Consider the following 27,210-nt stretch of genomic DNA (forward strand, 5'->3'; position numbering starts at 1 on the left):
CTCGAAAACGGAAAGTCGGATCGACAAAAACCAAAAGCCATTTTAAAGGGGAGGCTTTGCCGCTGCTAACAGTGGTTCAATAATTAATAAAACACTAGTAGTTTCGGAACTGCACGCTTCTAAAGTTTTAGTATTTTTAATACGCGTGAATAGGCTATTGTACGCGAGCCGGGCAGTGAGACAGTCGAATTAAAAAAATTATCTTTTACATAAATTACGATATCTCCGAAACGGAAAGTCGGATCGACAAAAACCAAAAGCCATTTTAAAGAGGAAGGTTTGCCGCTGCTAACAGTGGCTTAATAATTAACAAAACACTAGTAGTTTCGGAACTGCACGCGTCTAAAGTTTTAGTATTTTTAATACGCGTGAATAGGCTATTGTACATACGGCGGACGAAGAGATAGCGGAAATTGAAAAATTACCCCTTTATATAAATTACGATATCTCCGAAACGGAAAGTCGGATCGACAAAAACCAAAAACCACATTAAAGGGGAGGCTTTACCGCTTCTAACAATAGCTCAATAATTAATAAAACATTAGTAGCTTCGTAACTGCACGCGTCTAAAGTTTAACTATTTTTAATACGCGTTGTAGACTGTTCTAAGACAGTGGAAACTGGAGATTCTCTTGTTTCTTGTTTCTTTTATAGATTATTATATAGGTTTATGCAAAAATACAGAAAAAAACATCAAAGGAAATGAATCAACATCAAGTAAAATAATTTTGTTAACATTGAGAGTTCACTTGAGCAAAAATCGAGGAAACGCGTTGTTCCGAGGTCCTCTAGGAACCAACGACGAGTTAATTCGCGTCTGCTCTATAATTGGCCGCGTTTCCAGCGACCCTAACTTTCCCGCAAGGGCACGATCGTCCCGAAAGATGATCGCGGCGATCCCCGAACACGGAGGGCTCCACCCTATCGGCACGGAACCGCGGTTCCCAGACATCGATAATTACAAAATGCATGGCATAAGTTGCACTCAGCCAGTCACGCTCCAGATCCGAATTTCTGGCCCCGCGGGGTCGTTGCACCCGCGGTCGAAGCGATGAGCGAATTCGAGAGATCGAGGGGGGTTCCGCCGGCGTCCGCCGAGGTTGCGGAGAAGGGTGATGGGTGGTAGGCAGAGGTTGATGCCCGGGTTTACTTCCTAGTCTGGTTGCCTGTATCGACCGGATAGCGTCCCGACGTCTATAGCACCGCACCGGTGTCCGAGTCGACCCTCTCTCCGGTGCTCTAGCGTCGAGCTCTCCTACACGGGCGCAGGACGAGACGCGCCTCCCATTGGGAAATCGTAGGTCAGCGTCGCGAGATTGCCCTGAAAAATTTAAGAACGCCGTGTACGGCCAATGGCCCCGGGTCCAATTTGTCCGATCGCGGAGATTGGAATCGATCTGATCGCCGGAAATTTCGTACGCCCGGGGGATCCTCGTCGGTGGCGCGTTTGGATCGAAATTTTGAGATTTCTCAAATTTATAACTACGGGTCACCGTACGCTGTGGGTTCTGCTCGGGGGGAGGGGGAGGGGGGCGTACGCGAGACGAACGAAGGATCGGCCGGCGTGGTACGATTTCCGCATCCGTTTGACACATATAATTTGAAGAGCCGCACGATTTGCGACATAAAGGAAAACCGTTCTCCGTTGCTGGCCGCGTGCAGAGTTACAGTACCGTCAATCAACGGTGTAAACCGAAGAGAAACTCCCGAGAGAAGATTGACACTCGTCGGGCGCCGACTTTCCACGAATCCCAAGCTTTCACGTGGTTCGGTCAGTTTTAAAAGCCGGGAACGGTTACGGTCCGTCGATGGATCGTCCGCGAACGGGTTAAACAATAATCGGGACCGTGGGAGTGGGTGTGGTAGTCGGAGGGTGCGGCGGTTTTAAGCGTCGGCTGACAAAGAGCGTGCGGCGCGAACGATTGACTGGCAGAGAGCCGCTCGGAGCGACGTGAACGGTTTCGGGCCAACTTTTTTGCACGGCTAACCACATTGTTGTGGTCATCCGGTGAGTCTGCCTTTCGGTAAATTACCGTATTTGCCGGTAATGTTGCACGGTTGCGGTCATATTATTATAGGGGGAGGGAAGGGGCCGTGGCTCGCTTTTGGACGCCGGTTCTCACGCGAACCGGTAGATTATCTTGGGATCGACGTGACTGTAACGCACCGGATCTTCGCCCGGTATCGTTAGCTTCGAATCGCAGAAACGGCAAACTTACGTAACCGAGCGATACGTCAGAATTTTCGAATCGTTCGTACACGATGCAATTTACTGTAGACCCAATATGTTGGTGGATAGGCTCACAAGGATCTCATTGAGACTTTGAGCACTGGTAGCTCTTGCTACCTTTTTTCTTTTCTGTATTTATTCTGTTGGCTCTATCCCAATTGCTCGTAACATTCCGTTCGTACGACGAAAATTAACCGATGCGATAAGACATAATCTCGACTCGATCGCGTCAGGAGGACAGGAGAGCCACTTTGCCAGCCGCCATTTTGTCGGGACCACAGTTTTCGTGTTTTCTGGGCACGAAAAATATTGCAGTTGTTATCAAGACGCGCGTAAATATGCCTGGGAAAAAGTTTTACAACTTTCTGGCAAAAGAAATCCCCCCTCGAAAAAAAATGTCGCGTCACGCTAGGATACCCCTTTAACTCGCGAGCAGTATCGTAATCGCGGGCACGTTAATTCCCTCGGTTGCGCGCGCAGCTGCGCGGTTAGGGTCGGAGGAACATTCCCGCGAATCGTTCTCGACCAACCGATTAAAATATCTCGCAACGAGCACGAGATAGTCTCGTGCCGCGGAAAGGGAACGTCGATTTCGTAGCCTGTTCGTCGAGGGGAAGGGACAGGGAGGAAGAGAGAGAGAGAGAGGGAGAGACCGCGCGAAATTCGCGGCTTATTAGAGGTTAAGCTCGTTACGAAACGTCTCAATGTTTCTCACGTTTGCCGCGGCTGCGGTGCAACGAACAATTACGTAACACGACCGGCGAACCAGCATTGGCAACCCTGGTTCTCCTTTAAAACGCGCGCGCCTCTGGTATTTACATATATTTACATGCTAATATATAGGGTGCACCACTTAACGCCGCGAGCGACTCTTTTGTTATTGGTTGTATCGGAAAGTGATTCAGGAAAAACCTCGACGGTAAGCAGCTGTATCTCATGAATGGGACGATCGGCTCACGAAGTCGTGTATTTTGTTTTCTATAGGTTTATTTTATGGGATAATTCCTTGCGATGCAATATATTTAAAGGATTATATTATTTAAAAGTTGTCTTGGGAAAAATCTGGACGATCTTACTTGGACGGAGGGTTCGATATCTCCATATATCGAGGGTGTATAGTTTGGATTCGAGCAAAGGGACAGTGTAATCTTAATGTGATAGTTAAGAATAGTTGGATTAGGTAAACCATGTTGGAAGACGGTGGTTTAGGGTCGAAAACATCATATCTGTCCTATTTGTACTTTCTATCTTACTTAATTGCCTCTAATTCCAACGACCGTGTAGTCTAAAGTGAAAAGTGTATTATCTTCGATTTTCGAGCGGTGCGCGCCGATTCGTTGCGCAACCCGGCGTATCGTATAATTGAATCAAGCTTAATGCAGCTGTAATGAGAATGCATATGCGTCGCAGACAGTATCGCTAACTGATATCGTGTTTCAATTTACATGCGCTCGATAATATTACCCGTCGTGCGATATCGACGGTGTATTTTAATTACCTGTCGACGTCTGCCCCGAACTCGACTATTTCCTCGCAGTTTTTCATACGTTGGCGCGCCGGAGTTTCTCGCAATTCCGCGGGCTGCGAACGACCACCGATAAGCCTGGCAATTTGTAATAATTTGTATCGTCCGTTACATGAAGCGTTTCAAGAATTCCCGCAATTTGTATCTTTGTACAGACCGTGTTACGTCAAGGGAAAACGGAAAGGTCAGAGAACATTTGCTGCCCAACAATTCCTCTATCTGGGAGTATCTCGTCCAACGATAACAGATCTACCGTATTTTGCAAAAATTTCCATAATTCACGGTAGTTATTTTTTGCCACTACAAGACGTTGATCGAGAACTCCACCCCTGTACGAGAAATTTCGGAACAGTAAACAGATTGTCGGGGGACTAAAACCCCAATTGACGGAAAGTAATAACAAGATCGCGTCACTGTTAAGAACAGGTAGGTGGTGTTAGAGAAGGGTTATCCTAGGCCAGTGATCGGCTTCGACCACGAAACGTGGGCCTCGTGGAGCAACGGCCGGCCCAACGGAAGGCAAACTACCGGTCAGTCGAATTTTAAGGAGTCGGTTTACGGTAATCGCCCCTTCGCGGATTGTTTCGCCACTCGTTAGGACAGCAGTTTGCAAATGCTCACGAGCACTCGGGCCAAACACGCTCCTGGCTCGCGTTTAAGTGCTAATAGCCGGGGCTCTCTCGGCGCGGCCGCCGGCGAAATACGTAAAAGCGAAATCGTTACCGGGGCGTGTCCGTTTCATTTACCGGGTTCGCATCTTTTAAAGCTCGCGTCGCGCAATAAAGTTTTACGAGCGCGCGTATCCACTTGCCAAACGCGAGATGGGACACTGTTACGAAAGCCAAACCGTACGGTTATCATCCTACGTTCTGCAACCGCTACCTCGATTAAGTCTGCCATTGCTCCTACAACTCTTCTCTATTCGAACACTCGATTAGTTCTCGTCGATTAAAGAGCCATTTGTTAAGAAGTTCTTACACCTTTGATCTTAGCTTCGCAAAGGTATTTTCAAAATTATTCAAATGTCGAGGTTCCGTGAACGATATTTAAATTTTGCCCCTGTCGTATCAGTACCTTTCGAATTAGCAATTTTATGTATGCACTGAATTTTATTATTATAATTTTCGAGACATATATGTCGCACGTTAGAAATCACGGGTGACGAGTTGCCCTATTATCGTCGTACCTATTCACCCGATAACGTACGTTAAAATAGGTGATAAAGGTCGTTATAAATATTCAAAGTAGACGTTGGAGTTGTATCGGTGCTTCTTAATAATTAAAATTGTGAACTTGTACTATTATATTCTATATAAACGTTTTGAGTTTCAATGAGATTGCTCGAACAACGATGAATTAGGACCACGTCTTCCGAGGACCCTTTTAATCCGTTCTGTCCGAAGCTTGACGTACTTTACGGAAGATACACGGCAAACCGCGTTTCTGGGACAAGGGAATATTAACTGTTCTCCCTGTAAAGTTTCTTGATGTTCCCCGCGGCTTCCGGCGATCCGCTTCGAAAGTTGCGCGTCCTCGATAGACGCTCGCGAGACGTTCTCGAGCCTTAAGAGATCCTTACAATTTTGGCGTGCTTTTTAAAAAATTTCTCTTGTCACGACGCGGCCGCGAAAGGCACTTATATAGATTAGAAATCTTCTCATTTCAGATGCTCACCGTGCTAAGTTCGTATAAAAATATCTCTGCAAAGATTCGCTGAAAATTTGAAAATTGTTCGAAGAGATTTCTGTAAAAAATAAATCACCTAACTTAGGGCGTGCTATCTCGAATTAATAAATACGCGTACAGACGTGTTGAAAGTTTTAATGCTGGAAATATTTTTCATTTCCCCTCAGCTTCGACCGATCGAGGATCGTGCTTTCGAATCGAGTCGCCGAATCCTTTCTCCGCGCCTAATGGTTCCGCTAATACCGCTTTGGAAATGCTCTTAATCAGCGCCGACTCCGTCCGGGCAGAATTTACGAGAATAACAGAACTGCTGGTATTTAATTACGGATTTCAAAATGTGTGTTAACCGACTGCAGTTATGTAGAAATTTAGCGAGAAGTAGGTTAGGTCCGATGGTTGATCGGGCCATTGAATATTGTAATTCTCTGTATTTGGTTCGTTGGGCATTCGCTATTGAAAAAAAGGGAAACGGCTACTGGTTATCTTTGCAAATGTGGATTTACCGTTAAATGTCTTGTCTGTTTATTTTCCTACGTTTCAACTATTCGATAAACTTTCGATGGTAAAAGAGGGGCAGTTATGGAAATTCTTAAGCCGTGATCCCACTTGTTTAGCGATGCAAAACACTATTGAGAAGACCTATCGACTCTTTTCAAGACTGTGACGATCATTTTTAGATTCTGATAGCACGGTGTGTGGAAGACTGTTCCACGCTCGCGGAATACGTTCCCGACGAACGCGTATAGGCGTCAACCGCAAAAAGTGTAACAAAACCAAATAGCAATAGAATGATTAAATACTTCCCGAAACTTTTATCGGTGCGCGGTCTAATCGCATGCATAATTAACGACGACCCAAATTTATCAGCAAAGTGTTTCGAATCTCTTGGCAGAAGGGATTCTTGGCAACGTTGAACTCGTGCTTCTCGAACGCTGAAATAAAACCTTCTTCCGATCGTTTGTTTCCTTTCTTTTCCTTTCTCGGGTCAGAGCTGTTAGATTTTCTGCAAGCTGAAATATTGGTGAAAAGCCGTGGAACGTTTACGCAAACGGGAGAATTATCTTCGTGATTAATTGCTTCCCACTCGCGGAAACTTGTTTCCATCGCGGTCGAAAAGAAACGAACAGAACTCTCGTTCCAACCTGATACTTTGGCTATTTGGAATATAGTTAATCGTGCGTAGAAAACGCAGCGTTCTAATTTGCGCACGACACGCTTCGACTGTCAGTTAATGGAGAGAAATAATGCATTTCCATTATGTTTCTTTATTATTCATAATTGCTCGATAAAATGATAATTCTTTGTTAAAAGTATAACGTCGATATTGTACCAATTTACCATAATCCCTGTATAATCGATAAGCTACCCAAAAAGAATAAAAAAGGAAAAGTCAACTTCTTACAAATTGGAAGATCAATCGAGGAAAGTAGTCCTTTACTAGGCCACGCCTCCGCAGCATCTAGACACGAATTTCACATTCTACCTAAACGAGGCCATCATCTTCGCACTTCCAGGCATTTCTACGATTTATGGAACCATTAGAAATTCGCTTGAAATGCGTGTTCAACGAATTACGGTGAAATTAAGTATCCGAAAGGACTTTCGGAAAATTACTCTTCCAATTTAACGCGTCGAGTCATAGAATTTCGCGTATCCCTTTCGACCTGCTACGATCCTAGCGTGCACATTCTTCCTTGCAATCTGTGGAACCATTAGAAATTTACATGAAATGCAAGTTTAACCAGTTCGATTAACTATCAAGGAAGCTACTTAATTTTCAGAAAGCTACTGGTTTATTGGACCACGCCTCTAATCCATAAATTGCACGTTCCGGCTGTACCAATTTGCAACCTTTGCCAGACTATCATCTTCCCACTTTCACTCATTGAAAATTTCCATAAAATGCAGCTTCTATAAGATCAATTAGGTAGCAAGGAAAATTGTCAGAAAGCTGCAGTTTTATTAGACCACCGATTCATAAATTTCATGTTCTTATCTGTAACGGGTCATCATCTACGCAATATACACAAAATGCAGCCTTTACAAGTTCACTTAAGTATCAAGGAAGACCATTAGAACGTTACTGGTTTATTAGACTATGCCTCTAACATATGCATCCATAAATCCCACGTTCGACTTAGATCAGCCTCTCAACATTGCGTTTTCAGTCATCTTTAATCGAGCCACTGGAAAATCTACATAAAACGCAATTTTAACAAGTTCGATTAAATAGCAAGGAAGACTATTAGAAAGTTACTACTTTATTAGACCACGCCTTCGTTCCATCATCTTCTCATTTCCTGTCATCTTTAGAACACGGTCATTGGAAATCCGTGTAAAACTCGACTTGGCCAATTGTATTTCGACGCGATGGAAAATTTTTAGGAAAGCTTAAATTTGATCAGAACCACGCCTCCGATGCACCAGTCCATAAACCACACTTTCTACCTAAATCAGGCCATCACGTTCCCATTTTCAACCACGTCTACGTTGCACACGTTCGTTGGAAGTCCACACGAAACGAGTTTAACAAGTTCGATTCAACAGCCGGGAAGATTTTCGCGAAACTAACGATTAAAACACGCCTTTATCATATTAATCGGTACGTTCCTAGTTCTATTCGCGTCGAGGTATCATTTTCATTAATTTCTACCTTCTACGCGACCGTTGGAAGCGCAACTTGGACAAGTCCAATTAAGTTGCAGGGAGGATTCACTGCACCACACCTGCAACGCATTCATTCATAAACACCCACGTTCCTCGTACTCGTATTCTTGTTTTCGATTATTCACCAACTACACTTCGGTGTAATCATCACTGAAAATGCAAGCTCTCGATCGATTATCGATGGACAATGTTTACAACTCGTGTCTCGATGGGTCCATGGGTTGTAATTGGAAAGTTTCGAGTTTGGTATTTCTGGAGTGGCTAATTTTTAGTGGTTGCAGGTAAATCTCGGCTTTAAAGAGTTAAAGTTGAATTAACGTCGAACCCGGGGATCGATCAAGGGTGCCAGGGTTGAGGACATCTGGCAGGGTTGAGAGCTGCTGGCAGGCCAGGGTGGCAGAGAGTGAAAGAAGAAGGCTGGGAGAGGGAGGATTGGCGGCGGGGCCGGATGGAGGGAGGACTGGCCGCCGGGGGATGGTGAGAGGTTCAGGTGGAGGGGTCGATGGTGGCGGAGAAAGGTCGGTGAACCCAGGGTCGATATCCGCGCTGCGACCGACCAACCTAACATCCACCCCAGACTCCCTGCCTCCGCCAGCTGATCTACCTGATCTCCCCGATTAAATTGCGCGGAGGTATACGTTTTTTCTTTCCGGCAACCGCGCGCCACGTCCTTGTCCACGGCTAAATCGAGCCACGTGTCTCCGGTGACATTTTGCCAGCCCGTTCGTTTCTCTTTGATTTCTTTATCCTTTCTTTTTAGGGTTTCCAGACCGTGAAGGGGTTTCGAACTTGCGCGCCGCGCCGCTGGTACCGACGATTGCTTTTAGACCGCGCTTTTTCCTTTTCTCCGGTTTTAACGATCCCCTTTTCGGAACTTTCGGACATTTTATTCCGATCGCGAGGACATTTCGACGCTTTATGCGCGGTCCTCGAGCTTCGCGCCGTGGGAATCTTCCCGTCGATAGTCTTGAAAAGAATTCCCGAGTTAGGGGGCGTTTCGAGTCTGTGGTCGCGGGAGTTTGTTCTTTCAATCTTTCAATCTTTAGATCTGAATTTTTATTGGATTTGTCGTATTTGGATAGATAATGCAACGTCGAAACACGTGAAAACTCGAGGAATTAGCATTTCCCCGTAAACTCTTATAATTTTGACAAAATTGAACGACGTCGAAATATATTTCCTGACCGCGGATAAGTCATAATTTCGCCCTCGCTGATTAACTTTCATCGTATTTATGCATTACTCACGCGTTGCATTTCCCTCGATTGGATTAGCGTGCCGGGTTCGCTTTAAGCCCTCGTGTTCCCACCAGCTGATCTGGCTGATCCTCTACGATTAAACTTCATACACGCACGCACACGTGCATCTGTCCGTGGATTACTGTAAACGCGCGTAGTTTTGAGGGAGAGAAAACGTTCGCTAGCTGTCGGAAGCTCGTGAAATAATTAAAAGAGTCATCGATCTTTCAACGTTGCCTTACGTCTCGTTCGTATTCGGATTGTTTAGTGGAATTCTTTCCATACCTTGTCTCTTCGAGTTAGATACCATCACGGTCCGGAGCTATCGACTGTTATTTGCAGAAGCCAATTTTTCTTCCGCGCGAGTGACAGAAAACGGCACAGATAAAACGATTCGAAAAAAAAATTGTACGGTTTCTAAATATACTTAGGACTGTATCTAACTTCTGATAACGCGGTCTTTATGCGAGTATAAACGATAAAGTCGCGAGCAAACAGTCTAAGTTTGAATAAGATGGAATGTTATTTCGCGAGCCAAAGATCTCGAATTGCTCTCGTTTCCCATTCGCGTATCTGCCCTATTTTCGTTTAAATCGTCTGTGGACATTTTGTAATACCGATCTCGTCTTTCTAACCACATATTTAAACGTTTATTCGTCCTTATCGCTGTCTATTCATAGATTTAAGTAGCTTACCGAATGGTTTCCTTCAATTTAGCTCGTACTCCGCGAGATTATTCCGTTAGAAAGAATTCGAAAAAGAAGAAGACGCTTTAGGCTCGCTGTAGTCGCAGTGGTAAATATTGACCGTCCAAGGACACCGAGTCGCTATCCCCGCTACAGCCTTAAATCCCGTAACTCCGCCTCCGGGCTCTCTGCTCCGCCCACTGAAATTGAAACGTTGGAAAAGTACACCGGTACGTGCACTTCTCAGAGATACAGATTGATATGATTCGCGTGTCATGCATTTTTATTAGATTTTTATATTCGTCGTGCCTTCATAAGAGTAGTATCAATGGATCGGTGAGACTTTCCCGATGAAAACGAGTCCAAACACGACGGTATTCGGGCGATTCAAATTTTTTGGAGCATTATTAAAATCGAGCGGAAATAAAAGTCGTCCGAATAAGGTCGTGTGTGTACTCATTCTCATCGGGAGGAACTCACCGTTCCATTGACAGCACTTTCACGAAGATACAACGACGTATATCAAAGTTGGAGACAAAGGTTCCGAGTTGCAGAGAAATACTCGAATCTGTCGAACTTTATCCGTGTAACCCACATTTTGATCTTAAATCCGAGCCCACCAGAGTATCTTATCAAGTTCGTATCCTTATATCGAGGGAGGAATCGATTGATATATCGAGGTATTACTGTCTCGTATTTCTACAGCCGCGACAGGACGAGTTTAACGATCGTTCGGGTTCGAAAGGCTAGAATCGAAGAAACTAGAACGACACAGGATTCGCGGAGAAAGTTTCGCGAGCAAATAGACTATTTGGACAGCGGACGCGCACGGTACGCCCACGCGATCGAACCGACCGACTCTCCAGACAACTTTCCCAACCTCCCGGAGACCGGGTGACGTCTCCGCGAAAATCTAGAAGACCCTCGTTCCGTCCACAGCCATCGACCTCGGAGCGCACCTTGTCCCGTCGCGGCATTACGTTTCATTATCGGTAATTGTAAGAATAAATCTTTGTCGACAGCCCTCCCACTCTCCTCGGGTTGCCCTTCGTCTCTGCCCCCGCCGCGCGTAATTTCCTCCATGGAGCGCGTTTAAACTCTTCCTCCCCTGCTGTCTCAGCTTCCAATTCAGTCCGGAACGTCGCTAAAAATATCGATACACCGAGCCCGTCGGGCACCGGTCGACCCAACCGTCGTTTTAATTTCAACGGGACACACGAGACACGGGTTTTCGTGGATCTTTCGCGCGAAATCTATAAAATTCTAACGCTCGAAAAGATAATTGTTTGCAGACGCGATCGTTATCAAGCAACTTCCTACTGTATTTATTTTTTTTTTTTTTTTAAAAGAAAGTTGCTCGGACTCGAAACCTTCTGCTGAAAGCTTCGACTCGTTACAGCTTTTACAGTTGAGAGACCTCGGAGTTATTCTCAGGGCAAACTGTTCGCTTCTACAGCGCGTCAGACCATCCTTACAAATCGTTTCTACGATTCACGGTTCCGTTAAACGTCGAAGAAGATTTCGGAGTAATTTTTCCAACTCGTTGGGCGCAAAAATGGAATTTTAATTGTCAAAGCATCGGACACTTTTATTTACAGTAGTCATTTTCACCCGTATCCTCTCGTCCATTTCATACGTATGGTTGCTTCCTTCGATAATTAATAACGTCGAGCGACGGGGACGGGGTATTAATCGATGAATTTCGACGATGTTTCGGGTAAGTTGTTCGAAGCGCGTGATGGTTATTAAATTTCGCGGGGCTTGTATGGGAGACGGGCAATTACAATGGGTTATATTGTGTCCGGGCAGCAGTTGGCCGATCAGCGTTATTATTGGCTGGTGATATAACGCGAGACGCGTCGTCCGCGTGCCAGCTTATCACTCGTGAATGTATTATAGCAGGCGGTGTGGCGCAAGAAGTCCACGGGGTCTCTGAACTCCCAGATACAATCTCTCCGCGTGCTATCTATCTATCTGGTGGCTGGCGAGAGAGCCGGCTGTCCACATACCTCCCGTCGTATATATGTAAAAACGCGGCGCTACACGCGTACAGAAAATACACGGCTGGCTGGCCTCTATTCACCGGCTTCTAGATGCTGATACGCGATCGGTCGGCTCGTGCCTACCGGTACCTCGCTCTTTTTCGCCGGGTCCGCCGATAAATCAACCGTTGCACCCGCCCGCCGTAAGATTTTCGAACGTTCTAACCGACAGCCACCAAAGAAAAACGCCGATCGCGCCTGGCTGCCTTTCTTCCCGTCGACCAGAACTCGAAAATCACCCATTTTCCCTCCCATTTTTTAGCACCTGCCCTTTCTTACAACGTGTCACAATCGATCAAACTGTTCGATCGATCTCGGGTTGTACTCGCGAAGAATGGTCCACGGATTCTTCGATCATATTAACCGGAAAAGCTCGATGAAAAGCACTCTTTCGAATCTCGTGCTTTCGGAAAATTAGAACCACGTTTGAGGGAGTAACCATGTCTCTGTAAGAAGATGACCCATCAGGGCCTTAACAATTGCAATATTCTAAGAATTCTGATTATTCTAATAATCATGTCCACGAAATAAACTACTGGCAAATCCTAATTCGATAGAATTGAATTTGGAGACGTTGGAGATCTAATTCGAAGTGTGGGAGATCGAGAAGCAGGGGGCAGTGATTTTTTAGAGCAACTCGCTCCGACGACGTTATCAAAGCAGCATCGAAAGAATCGCTAGACAGCCGGGGAGTTTCTCTGACCGGTCCCGCGGGAAGTATACTGCTAGAACGAAGATGTAGTTGAATTAACTATAAATCAGAGCGAATTCAGGCGACGGGGATTATTTATGGCTGGCCCGATCGGACACACAGGCCTTCTTTGAACTGTATTTCTCTTATGGTGCACCATAAATACGATAGCCGTGAAGAATAGGGACGGTCGTAAAATTCAAACGGTCTCGCGGCCACGATTCCCCTCTCGTTATGGCTATAATATAGTATCTATTAGCGCAGAACGCTCAAAGGGGGTTTTTGAGTCATTGACACCGGCCTCGCCGGTGCATTGTTCGGCCAATGACGTCTGTTCGCGGCTCGGAACTCTGTTATCGCCTACCAGAGGTTGCACAGACAACATTTTCACCGACACAGCTTCTTTCAAAATTTCACGAAATTTCTGTACACATTTTTTAAACTATTTTCGGGGGTCGAGACTATCGTTCCATGCGAGAATAATATTTATATTTACAGAAATCGGAAAACTCAATGTGCAATCGTTGTACGAACCCATTGTTTATAGTATTGCGAATTTTAAATCAACGTTTCACACCCGTTTCTTTCAGAATGGGACTCAACAAAGAACGGAAACAGAGAAACGCCGCCTGTTATCTTCCATTCTTCGTGTCCTACAACTTCGCGCGCGCCGGTTGCAATCACTTTTACCTTTGCGACACTAATTTCTCGTTTACGCTTCTACTTGCGATTGCACATCAAGCATCGAGTCTTCTTTGCGTAACTACGTATGAAAACCTCGATCGTACGCTTCTTTTTAATTGCAAAATTAAAAATTCTCGCTGAGATATCGAATAAAAATAATTCACACGGATTCTCGAGAAGTGGAACGGGTGAAAAATCGTTCGAAATTCTCCAGATTCTCTCGTGGATCGTTTCACGTTCTCAGAGTTTGGTTTTCTTTCACCAGGGGCGCAGAAACATTCAAATTGGTGTGAAATTATTCAAGAAGAGAAACGCGTGGATCGATTTTGTTCCCAGGACCACGGAAATCGTTCAGCTTTATTCGAGAGCCGACCCTCGGGTCGAACGATCACCGGGTCGCGATTCAAGCGTGGTCCGTGTGTTCCTTCGAGCAGGCTCGTTGAACATTGCCAAGGGGTCGAATGCGCATCGGCCGGTTAAAATGTGGGGCAGTGCTGCGATTCGTCCTTGGTATTCGCGCGGTTGAGTCGCAACTGGCTTGTGCGTCGCTCCAAATCGCTGAACACTATACCGGGTGATTCGTGCAATCTCCGTCTCGAAACACGTACCTTCTTTTCGAAACGTTCTGCTGCAAGCTGAGCACCTATTCGTATTCTCTGCAATACCAATTAATCGATTGGAACTCCGATAATTGCAATGGTTGCAATCTGCGATACGAACCTCTTGCAATTATAATTTTTTCAATTTTTCTAATCGTTGTTGATACATCATTTTTTAGAATTCTCGTCATGACCGTACTTTGAAACTTGTGAATCTTCTCCCTGCAGCTCTAATCCTCGCGAAAAAGATCCACATACTCTCCGAATAGTATCTTTATAGAGGATAGAGATTCTCAAGAACGTCCATGATCGCGATCGTGGTCGCGTTTGGGCACCGAGAATTCTTTCGACGTCGATTCGTGCGACCGTAGTCCGCGCAGCTGCTCGGCGATCGCGGTTCGCATGATCGCGACTCGTGCAACCGAAACTTACGCAATCGCGACTCGCACGACCGAAATTCCTCGAACTATAACACGCTTGGATTGCAAATTGTGCGGTTGCAATCTGCGTGACTGTAATTTGTTCAATTATGTAGCCGTACAACTGTAACAATCTCTGCTTACACGGTCGCGAATCTGATCGAATCTCTCGCACTGTTTACCCGTTGTACTTGTCAATTATAGCCAGAGCAAACTCATTTTGGTCGTTGGGAAAAGTTTCTGCAAGCTCTCGTGCGCGTTCGAAATCGTACAACGGAATCTTGCGCAGGGAAACGACACTCGTATTATTTCGCAAAATCTGAAATCGAAGGCAGACTCAACGTCCACGGGTTGAGGTCTGTAACGCATCAAAATTTGAGGGCTGACATTCCCAAACGGTGCACCATCCTAGTTCAAACTGTCTCTATTTCTTGAGATTCACTTACATTAAACTTGATCGATGCAACGATACATCCCGATGAAAAGAAAAATAGTGTCCGTGGTCTGACCAATGTGGCTTCGACATCGTTGATCCAAAGTTACTTTGCCGCACTCCTGGAGGGGTACATCGAAACTCCAAGCTCTCAACCACCCTCCAAGGTTCCAGATTCGATCACCGTGGGTTCCCAGGCAGATCGGGAACGGTAACGAGCGGTTTTCGCCAGCGGCGCGGCAAAAGGATCGGCGATCTAGGCGACGCAGGGCCGCTCATGACTCTGTGCTTACGTGGCTCGTGATTCAGTCACGTAGCAGGCTCGTTTAACCGTGATCGTTAGCGGTCTGCTACGTGTGTTATACGGTCGTAACGTGATTCCCGCGTCACGTACTGTAACGCGGCCCTTCGTGCTCGAGCGCCGGTGAAAACGAGAGGAAAACCAAGTCGACTCGTTGCAACGGGGTCCCTTTCCCGACTTACGGGGCGGATATTTGGAAATAACGAGAATGGTCTCAGGATTTCGGTGTATTTTTGGAGTAAATTTTAGTCTAAGACAGTGGTTACAGAGTAATTCGATTACTAAATCTTTTTTTACTATCATCTAAAAACGGTACAGTACGTTAAAAAGTGACAGTCCAGCGCTGGTGGGAAGCAATATGGCGGTAGAAAAAAGGAATTGGCGCGCGGTAGGTGGCGTACGAGAAAACGGGAGCCGGTGAGAAGGAGACCGGTCGCCATCGATCACGGTTGGCGGCGTTTCCCAAGGAACGAGGCGAAAGAAACCGCCGTTCGCTCCGCGGCTGTTTACAGGCTCGTGAAAACAACGGTCGGGTGCGTTGAACCTAGCCAATGGATCATTGGCGCGAGCGGCGGTTTCGTGATAACCAGCAATGAGTCACTGGCTATGGCTCTCGATAGCCTTTACCGCCGGCTAGGCGGCGGAGATTGGGAAATCGAGGCATTACCGCGTTTCCGTCTGCGTGGCTCGCGTATCACGTGTACCGCGAACAGGATAATTTGTGTCGAACGCGTGACCGTTCTGGCGTCGATTTATGCGCGGAATAGGCTCGCGCCAACGATGTTTATCTGGAATCGCCGGCCGATCTCTCCGGGGAGCCGGTTTATCGCGCCCGTAAAGATGAATTTCATGCCGCGTCGCGCGCCTCCAATGCACCGGCGCCCGCGTTTCGGAGCCTGGCACAACCTAAACGCATTCAGGGCTAACGTGATTGGTATCCCTCCGCGAATCGAAAATTGGAAGATATTTCTCCCAAAAACCACCGGTGGCCGATTGAACACCTCATTTAGGGGAGAAGAACGATGTCTTTGCAAGAAGATGACCCATCAGGACCTTAACGATTGCAATATTGAAAAAATTCTGACTCATATGATACGTCCACGTAATCTTCATGGTTTTAAAGTTCGAATCAAATAATTTAGTACACTTTACCCAGAGGAAACCAGAACCTTTTACTGTCTGAACCAATGTCTCGAATGTCTCATACTACTGCGGGAGTATTCCAGCGTTTCCAAAATCCACCTACGCTTAATTATATTCCCTCACGGGGTAGCTTGATGGGAGAACATGAGCTTAAGTCGAGGGTTTGGCTTAGGATAAGTTAATCTTCAGCAATCAATCAAGAGCATCTGTCTCTGACGAGGTAATTGGTCTTCATCGAGCACGACAGGGCAGAGGGCTCTCTTGTTAAGGAAACATCAGGTTTCCCCAGTGGAAAAATTGTTTGATCTTTGCTGGTATTTATTTGATGACGTTTCAGAAAAATGAAAGTTAGATTTTAGACTTAAATAAATTTAGACATTTACAAAATTAGCATGTTTGCATTTAATTTAAATCTTAGACGAACCTATACCGGTTGATAGTTTAATCTATATCGCATAGTTACACATGTTAATTATCTTTGTTTGTGCTTTCAGGTAAGGACCACGCAAACTACCCTAAAATAGACAATACACACCGGAGATACAAATATAATCAGTCGAGAGTTTGGGAATATTTAACCGTTGGAGGTAAAGTTATCAAATTATACTTCATCCTAATTACTATTCATTTTGCGAATATTTCTGTACCTGGGTGACCCAAATTGAACCGATCCAACTCATTCGCTAATGCGAATAATGTCGCTATCTCTCTTCTTCTTACATCATCGTTACGTACTTTCGTGTTTGAAATATTAACGACGTATGTCCGCGGGTTTCCACGAAAAGTACCAAGATGGCCGGGCACTTAACAATTTTCGGGCCATCTTATAAATAGTCCTGAGTGGCTAATTGAATTTGTTACGGAACGAGTATCGATATTTGAACACAAAACTAGAGGAGTTCAATATAAATTTAGACGTAATAAATTACTGAGATTCTAGGCTTTAAACTTTAGACTTTGCACTTTCGTTTGGAACTGAATAACAATAACTGTCAAAATGTTAAGCTTTGGACTACATGACTATTGGATTAAATTAATAGAAATATGGGGGCAAATGTCCACAAAATTCCACCTACGAACGTCCCTGAAAATTGTCAAAGACGCTTCGGAGTGTCTTTTCGAGGGTCAAATTTCGTTCCTGCGACGTCTTCCTTCCCCTCCAAGCGCAGAGATCTAATCTTCGATCGCAACGGTGCATCGGAGTTCGGCGAACCCCGCCAATGAATCTGCAGCTTATGCGAGCGACGTGCACACGTGGTCTAGGCTGGTTGTCAGCGATTAGTAGCGTGTCGTACCGAGAGGTTTCCTCGGAACGATGTCAAGGCCGCGACCCAATGCGAGGTCGTTGGTCCCCGTCGCGTCTTTCTATCCCCTTCCACCTGGGTGGTGTTTTTTTTTTTCTTACTCTTTCACCGCCACTAACAAGCATAATCGCAAAGTTCGCCGGTAGAAACTTCTTCGGCTTTCCGTCGTTGGAATTTTCACCGTGCTCGCCAGGAATCTGTGCCGGGAATGCTGGTTGTTGTTCCGCGAAACGGTACCAGGCATTCAGGGGAGGGGATTCGATGGGGAGTGTGAAAAGTTTGCGCGACGGGGGTTGCTGAAATATTGGAACAGTTGCATTGTCAAAGTGTTCTAATATAGAAACACCTCGATTGTACGATTCACATGCTATTTCAAACGTATTCAATATTGTTTAACACGTCGATTGCCAGACCAAACCCCTCTAATTGTTCATGAAAACGAAGCGTCCACAAAATTATTGGTTTGGACTTGAAAAAATATCGAGTTACACTAGACATAGGAGTGCAAAGGGTTAATGTATTCGATTAATAATCGAAGCTTGATATCTGTAAGAATACAGGGTGTTCGGTAACCCCTTGGAAAAATTTTAATGGGAGATTCTAGAGGCCAAAATAAGACGAAAATCAAGAATACCAATTTGTTGATGGAGGCTTCGTTAAAAAGTTATTAACAATTAAATTAAAAAATTTCAAATCGTTCTAAAAAATTATTTCCGATTGCAAGGGTCAATTATAATCATTTTTGGTCATTACACATACCCTCGAAATCCTACTCAGTTTCGAGAAAAAAATTCAAGGAAGTGTGAAATTTTTTGACGAAATTAAAAAATTTCAAATCGTTCTAAAAAAATTATTTTCGGTTGCAGGGGTCAATTACAATCATTTTTGGTCAATAGACATACACCCGAAATCCTACTCAGTTTCGAGGAAAAAATTCGAGAAGGTGTGAAATTTTTCGACGGAAAAAAAAAATTTCAAATCGTTTTAAAAAAATTATTTTCGGTTACAAGGGTCGATTGCAATCATTTTTGGTCATTACACATACCCCCGAAATCCTACTCAGTTTCGAGAAAAAAATTCCTTACCAAAAATATAATTTCTGGCCAGAAATCTCTGCCCAAATTTTCATACGAATCTTTAAAACGTTATAACTTCTGAACAGATTGGACGATTCTAATGTTTAAAAAAGCAAACTACGCGTATTTTGATGGAGAATATGTACAAATCGCAAAAATATTCGAAAAGTTGGTCCTTGACCCCACAAAATGAGAAAAATCCCATAAAAATGGTCTAATTTTCAAACAGCCATAACTCCTACAATTGTGAATATATTTCAATGAAACTTTTTTCTGAAGTAGTGCTCATGGGTACCTACAAAAAAGTATTAGACAACTTTTCTGTAGGGCGTCAAACAAAATTACTAAAAATGAAAAAGGAATTTTTAAGAAAAATCGACTAGGTGCCTAAATTTTTCGACGAAAAAAAAAATTTTTAATTAATTCTAAAAAAATTATTTTAGGTTGCGGGGGTCAATTACAATCATTTTTGGTGGATAGACATACCCCCGAAATCCTACGCACTTTCGAGAAAAAAATTCAGTATTGGCGGAACTTTAAACGTTAATAACTTCTTAACGAATCCACCATCAACAAATTGGTATTCTTGATTTTCGTCTTATTTTGGCCTCTAGAATCTCCCATTAAAATTTTTCCCAGGGATGGCCGAACACCCTGTATATTTTTCTTGCATCGTTTGCAACTCCTTAGGTCAAGGATCTTGGAATTAGTCAGGCGTTTAAGACGAGACCAAAAATAGTCGAATGGTCTGGATAGCTCGAAGTAGAATTGAACAAAACGGTTCTAATCTCGATCGACTGGAGATCGAAGTATCCCCGGCTCGGTTCCCCGCGTGAATGGCCAGGACACGATTCACATTAAGGTCTCGTAGAGAGCCGGTCGATAAATATGCGACGCGCATAACCGAGGATCGTAGGAAGTCCTCGTCGCGAGACTCCGTCGCTTTCTTTCTGCTGGTTGCATTCCCCGGTCGCGGGCGTACAAGTCGCGATTAGAATCGGTGTCGGTGACCCGTCATCGTATCGATCGGCGTCTTAATTAAGCCGCGTCAGAATCCGACACCGTATCCGACCGGCGTCTGATCTGCATGGTAAAAGCCGCGTCGCAATTAAACGTCGATAATTATACCCGCGATTCCTATCAATTATTGTCGCGTTCCTAATGGAAGTCGATGAATATTTCTCAATCGTTAAATTTTGCGCTCGTGTTTGTGTTCTCCAACGATCTATCGACGCTTCTATTTTGCTCAAATTAGGCGTGTACCTTCAGTAGATGTGACGCTACAGCCCGTACTAGAATGAATTCATAATCATTATTCTTTCTATTTTCTTTTTTTTTTAGTCTGCTAAAGTTAAAAGCAAGAAAAAAATCGATATTTGAACTTCAAAATGTTGCCATTGTTTTAATTATGAATTTCGTCCTGCCCTGTTAGTACCGGCTATAGAAAAATGTATCGTAATTAATAATTTTCATTTTGTTGGCTTAGACAAACAGAACGGTTGGAATAATGGAAGCCGTTAGAACACTTTTTCGAGGTTCTGTACTGTCACCAATTTTCACTATTTCTCGTTCTAAAAATTTGTGAATATTACTTACATAATTTTTTTTATAAAAAAAAATGCCAAAGAGAACATTAAATTACGCGTTTTACAATAGAAGATCCCCTACAAGTTTTATCCGTGGAAAATTGAAATCGATTGGAAACCAGAACGTAACCTAAGGAAGTTAATTGGATGAGTAGCGTTCGGTTCCGCGTCGTCGATCCGTACGATAAAGATCGATCGAAGGAAGACCAGGATCGAGCGTTTCGTACGCGGCAATCGATAATCCTGAATTCTTCCGTTATGATGCCTTTCCACGGCGCTGTGTCATTGCACCAACGGAGAGGAGAAACGGGTTGCATACAGAGTACAGGATGAGGGGGCTAGGCACCCTCCCGCACGCATGCACAATGCTCGCGGAGGGTGCAACAACCTCCTCCACCTTGGACTAGGAAGAGGAGAACGGGCAGAAGGAGAAAGACAGAAGCGACTGGCGCGGCGAGAGAGAATAGTCTACAGTTGCATTTTCAAGCACGCGTTCGTCTGCGAGGTGAAAACTCGCGGGAGCGAAATATCGTGGAACGCTGAGTTGTTTCTTTTCTGACGACGACGGAGACGAGCACCAGACTCTTCCGTGGCTCGAGAAGATCGCGTCGAACCGGCTCAAAATATACCTAAATATTCTAAGACCACTGACTGACGATTCGAACGAAAAACAATCTCGAGAGCAACGAAGTATTCAAAGTCCCAAAGTTTACGAGTTTCTTCCGCTCCGGCGAGGAAATCTTCGACACCGAGGGCACACACAACGATCGAACAGACGCTTGTATTATTCCCATTGGAGCATCGGTTAGAAAACTCGCATGTAGAGCCCTGGCGCAAGGGCTTCGTACTCCTCGAGCAGGAATATAAAGCGTTTTATGGGTCTGTCTGGCGCGCGAGCTCGGTCGTGTAAGGCCTTTAGCCCCTTCCTGCGTCCTCGAGCTCCGTTTGCCGCCAGGACTCTCTGGCTCCGGGGTCCTTGTGCCCATCCAGCTCGGATTCTGAACGAAACGCCTCGGTTGCGCCGGCCAACCTCCTTCTATCTTCGTCGTTGTCCATAAACGCGACGAAGCCGCTATAAATCAGACCGTTTGACGAGGAATGAATCGCGTTCGCGGTTCGTTAGAAAATTACTGCGCCCGCTGGACGCGGAGGTGGCCCGTTCCAGCCGATGACAAACTAACCGGAAGCGTTGGGAACGATCTCGGTACATATTCGGTCGCGTAACGCGAACCGTTCTTTTCTCAGCCCAGCGTGGACTATGTTTCTCTTTGAACGCGTCCACCGACGAAACTAGGAAGATTTTAGTCTGTTTCGCGGAACGTGAAACGACCATTGTGCGCGCTAAATGTGCCCGATCTAACCCAAAAGCGAAATTACTTCGCGCTGTAGGAACCCTCTGTACGCACTCGTATCGTAACATCGCGTTTCTCAGATTTACGTACGCTGTTGCGCAACGAACCTACTCGGTGGCTATCTTCAGTCCACGCTCCTTTTGCTTTATCAATTCGTTACTTTATTTATACTTGCGTCTCCTTCTCGCGTTTCTTTACTCCTTCGATGCAATCTTTATTGAAGAAGAATCTCCTTTCATTACATTGTAAACATTTATCACACTGCGTTTAAAATGTCTGTATTTATCGTTAGACTTTCCACTGCGTACCGTTCTCTCATAGTCACGAAGCGTTCGAGCATTTCCATCGATAAATCGACAGAATGGATCTTCTAAAGAGACACTTACCTTTCTCCTTTGGCATTCTTTCGTAAATGCATTAGTAACAGAGTTACGACCACCCTTGTATACACTAAGAACTAAAATTTTCTAATATTTCCCAGGTATAGTAGGAGTTCTCTTTTATATCGTTTCCTCTACTACGTTTCTTCCTCGAGAGCGTTGGTTCGTTAAAAAATGCTTGGCGTAAAATTCCGCGAGGAATTCGCGCGTAATCTTCCGTCGACCTTTCGAAGATCTCCTCCTCCGATTCCATCGCGTAAAGTGCATTCACGCGGTTAACGCATAAACGGCCGGGTTGATGGAAGTCGTCTAACGCCGACGACAGCCTGGAATCCGCGAGATTTCCGCGGGCGATCCCCTGCGCGCCGCGGATCTACGGATTTATAACGCTTGGTTGCAAAACGTATTGCGCCTGGAACGATCCTCGGTCGTCGGTGCAGTCGCACGCAGCGCGAAGTGAAAGTAACATTCTAGACACGTGATGCGGCATCACGCTGCACCGCCCGGAAAAATGCATCGCGCTGCACCTGTGTGCGCACACGTACGCCGCGCCGCGCCACTATTCAACCACTGACACGTGTTCCCCGTCAAGGAACACGTTCGTGATATCGCCAGGATACGGCGTCGGATCGACGAAGGAAATCGTTATTTCTTCGCGCCCGATGTCCCTTCGTTTATTCACGCGATCCTCGTTTCTTCATCCGCCCTTAATCGTTCGGAAGATATTCGACGTCGGAGTTTTGGTACTTCTGTTTTCTATATTGTGTGGTATAAAGTACACTCGGTTTTTAAATTTAACCCCGAGTCTGACTCGTCGCAAATTCTTGACATCAAGTTTCACAATCGTTATTGAGTCTTATGCATTAAAATCCTCACATTTTTACATTCACGAGGTTTTCGTAAATTTATTCTTTTTCGTGACCATTGTATGAACAAATTTAAACAAAATTAATTAGTATACGTCTGCAAAATTACGCTGAGTTTGAAACGAAGGACCTGTAAACTCGTTTAGTGATTGTGTTAACACTATCCAGTGGTATTTTGAGTACTATTAGCTGTTATTTCGTTGATAAAAAGGGAAGAAAACTGTGATTTTGATGGGAATTTTTCGAAACGGCAGCAGCAGTCTGACAAACAGCAACCCTTTCGAAGATACGCATCAAGTGTCTTGACCTTTTCCAATTACTTGGATGCCAGGGCTCTTTTCAGCGAACCCTTCGCCTACCGAGCTACTCGAAAACACCCTCCTGGCGGATTTCACAATACTCCCACCCGGGCTGACAAACATCGGCACCCCTTTGAATCGGAGAATCCCGAGCGCCCTGACCTTCTCCAACGACACCGAACCGAAACCGACCCCTCTTCGACGGACTCTTTCTAGGGGCTCACCCTTCTTCCAAGTTTCACAATCAATCCCATCAGCACGACAAATACCAACCCTCTCGAAACGTATGTACCTGCGCGAGTAAATACCTTGACCCTCGCTCGCCGCCTGCAAAACCCCCTCAGCGTGACGTCCCGTGGAACCTTTCACCGATTCCGCGATAAAGCTGGCCCCAAATGCGTCGCGCGTCGTTCGCATAAATTCTCGAGAAGACGCCAAACAAGGCGTCAAGTTCGCCTCTCCCAACTTTTATTGTCGAGCGCCTCCCAAATTATTAATCGTCCACCCAACGAGGGCAACTATTTTACTCGTTCAATTTTATTATGATTTTGTTGGATATTACGTTTGTTTAATAATTGTAACTGAAGGATCCCAATCACTATCCACACTTGTAATTTCCAACACCCCCGACCAAATATCTAGTTCTCTTTCACCCCAACGAATACGACGACAGGCCCGTTTCGAAGGAGCCTCCGAGTCCGAGGATTCCGGGATCTCCAAACGTTCAATCGGAAAGATCACGAAACAGCGATACGATCGATGAATCCTAACTAACCCCAGACCAATTCGGTTTGAGTATCAGCCCCCTGGCGATCCACCCCTCGGAGATGGAACTCCTCGAGCGGAGAGTCGCGGTGTCGATTGCTAGCGGCGTTGCACGTTGCGTTCGGTGCACTTAACGGGTGCAGGGAACGACGGGGGGAGGGACGCGGGAGAAAGAGACGGAGAGCGTCGGAGTCTGGCGGTAGAGGGGTGGGAGGCGGGGCGTCGTCGGCGACCTCCGGAGAGGACGAGAGGGGCGACGGAGAACGAGCGGGGAGGAGACGCGGTCGGAGGAAAGTGGCGGAAGGGCGACGAGGGGGTGACGGCGGGGTCAATACACCCGTAATCTCGGTGAAATGCACTTGGTCGCGACTACCGCAGCTACTATTGCCGTTACGCGAGCCCTACCGAGCCAGAAATAGGGCCGCGCGCGAGCAAATATCGGGACTGGCCGGGAGGTTCGCGAGAAACCGTCGCGGCGCTGCGGGTTTGCTCCGGTTTGGAGCTGTTCGAAGACGTTTGGAGTCGTTTGAGGTCGTTCGATGTCGATTTGAAGGCATTTACGACAGAGTTAGGGTTCGATTTGAGTATTCGAATAATAATGGAGCAGCGTACCGTGGTCCGATTTCTAGAAATTAATTAGAAAACTGCCATGTTCGCCAGAACGAGAACCAACAACCAGTTGACCGAAGAAAAATAAGGAAGAGATCGTTCGACGAGAGTCGGCGTCCTCCGTTACGGAGATTCCCCGGGACCGTGATTCCGCGTGATTCTTCTTCACGACTAGCTCGCGGTTTTCCCCGTGAAATTAGAAAGTCGCCTGGTGCAAGAGGATGCCGGTTCCCGATATTAGAACCGGCAATTACCGTTGATCCGCGATCGGGCCGCGAGATTCACGATCGGTATCTCGTTGGTCGCGCATAAATTCTCCTATCCCGGATAGGCCGGCCGTCGTTTCTCGTTTCCACGCTCGCAGGAAAGTAGTCGCGTGCATCCCACCGTTTTGTATCGTGTGGCTGGCTTGGAACAACATCGTCGACACTCCCACCTGCAACCTAGTTCGCGTCGATATTTATAACGAACCCCGAGGCGAGACACCGCGTCGAGTTTTCGTTCGAGAACGTGCGTGATTTTCGACGAAGGGAGCCTGGAGGGTTGCATCCAGGGTGATTACGTCGACGCGGCGATGATCGCTGGAAAATGGAACCGAAGGGCTCCGTTTGAGACATTCTTTGGGTCAGTGGGACCGGCTGGTCCTTGGAAATTCTCTTCGTTTTCATGATTCACCGGCGATCGAGGTGTTATCGATCGATTAGAAAAGTTTGTTAAAAGGTACTGTATGTAAAAATAGTTATGCTTTTGTTCTTTAAAAATTGTCTCTTATTAAAGTACGTGACGATAGCAGAGGCGTAATTGGCCTTATTAAATGGTCTACACCCTTCAGTCGTTTTAATTGACACTGGTGCTACATCATAGTAAGAGCTCGCAACGTGGCATTACTATGTAATAACAACGGGAACGTTAATTCTGTTTTGAATAGTGACACCGTGTCGATGGAGACGCGGTCTTCTCATTTTGCTTATCTCGAAGAGTTATCTAACCGAGAAACGAGCAAAAAAAGGTGACCAGAGGAGGGAGCAAAACTCGACGAGCCGGCTCGCCGATCTAAAAAGACGATTCAGGATTCAATAAAGCGATCCACTCGACGATTAATTGCTCCTGATAATTTATTATGGGACATGTTTCTAAACAGCCTCGGTAAACCACTTCGCGACGGGGATACAAATGTTGCTTGTTGAGTTACAAAAACAACGAACAATGTATAGTCGTTTATTATAGAACACGTGTAACTTCGATCGGCTACGGTAAATTGTAAAATTATTACGATCGCTTAATCGAACGAGAATATACTTACAAATAAGATCGGTGAAATTGGAGCAATGGTCATGGGTAGATGTATACGTTCTGTCTTATTACTTTCTAATTGGGTCAAGTGGTTTCACATACGATGAAAGAAACTTTTACCTTTTTCACAATGTCTTCGCTGTACCGTCGCCGAGTCTGGGCGACGCCATCGCGAAAAACTTCGCTTTCGTATCGCAGGAATAAGTTCCCGACGAGTTTCCAATCATTTTTCAAAACTGACAGAGGTCAAGAATAAGTATTACAAACATAAAGTTTCTTTTCAACAACTAATTCGTCGAACGTTCTCGCATTCTATGCGACTTTTGATTATTTATTCGAGTTCTGTATGAATTCTAAGCGGTTCTGCGTGAGTTCTGAATGAAATGTGCGTTCCATATAATTATACCAACGTCGCGAGGGCAGTGATGCATGGTGCTTAGAAAATACACTAGACTATTTATTGCTATGAATATTTCATCGTCCGCGTGGACGTTTAAGTCGTATTTACAATTCCAGATACGGACAGCCAACGCGTTAGACGTTTCCATTGCTCTCTGCTCCGCAAGAACTGAACTTTGCGCACTTTCCTCTCTCGATACGTACTTTCTAACGATGCTGGCCTTGCATCCCTAGGTTTCTTGGAATTGCCGTGCTAGAAAACTTCCTTCGTGACAATTCGTACTGCAAAAATCCGTCAATTACTGGAAATGGGGGCCTCGACAACCATCTCAGCTATTTTAAAACATATTATCGAGGTTGATACTTTGAAAAACTAAACTAAACACACATAGAACTCCTACAGAACACTTGGTGCCTCGCAACCAAATCACCCATATGTCTTGCGTCCAAAGTGTTTCAAAATAACACCTACAAACGACTAGGAGCGGAAGAAGTTTTCCCGTCTTCGAATTTATTTAAAAAAATAATCCTCACACTCCTATTAATTAGTCGACGTTACGAGATGCCCTGTGTACTCGAACTCGATTTAGGGGCTCCGTTCGAAGGTTCCCGGGGCCGGAAGCGGGACGGAACCACGCGCGACCACCGGTCTTCCGCTTCCGCGACGAAGATCGCGGCCGATCACAGAAATTCTTGTACCGTGTATCGACGTATCGCGACCACGTTCGAGCCTTGATCGTCGATGGGGCTGTTAACGCGAGCAACAACGCGGGACGAACGCGTCGATGCGGCTGCAACCGCGTTCAAGGCTGCGGCGCGCATTCCGTCGCGGCTTTTACCACTTTCCAGCTCACGTGCGCCGGAATGAGCGCTGGTGGCAATGCGCAAATGCGCAACCGGGCGCGCGGGAACCTGTTTCGTCGGTCCTGCCGGTTTT

General features: G+C 45.6%; 2 protein-coding genes across 3 annotated transcripts in view; one reads left to right on the top strand and one right to left on the bottom strand.

Annotated features, from left to right (window-relative positions):
- Positions 1–27,210, bottom strand: part of Evi5 (ecotropic viral integration site 5) — a 472,270-nt gene that overhangs the window by 116,474 nt on the left and 328,586 nt on the right. The window lies entirely within an intron of this gene.
- The window catches only part of E23 (ABC transporter G family member E23), a 171,633-nt gene that overhangs the window by 80,938 nt on the left and 63,485 nt on the right, over positions 1–27,210 (top strand). Inside the window, exon 2 of one of the 2 annotated variants that reach the window (XM_076771886.1) lies at positions 16,839–16,931. The exons of the other annotated variant lie outside the window; for it this stretch is intronic. The gene's annotated coding sequence lies outside the window, so the exon portion shown is untranslated. The remainder of the gene's footprint in view (positions 1–16,838; positions 16,932–27,210) is intronic. 2 annotated transcript variants of the gene reach the window in all.

This window comes from Colletes latitarsis, chromosome 8, assembly GCF_051014445.1.
Source record: "Colletes latitarsis isolate SP2378_abdomen chromosome 8, iyColLati1, whole genome shotgun sequence".
NCBI lineage: Eukaryota > Metazoa > Arthropoda > Insecta > Hymenoptera > Colletidae > Colletes > Colletes latitarsis.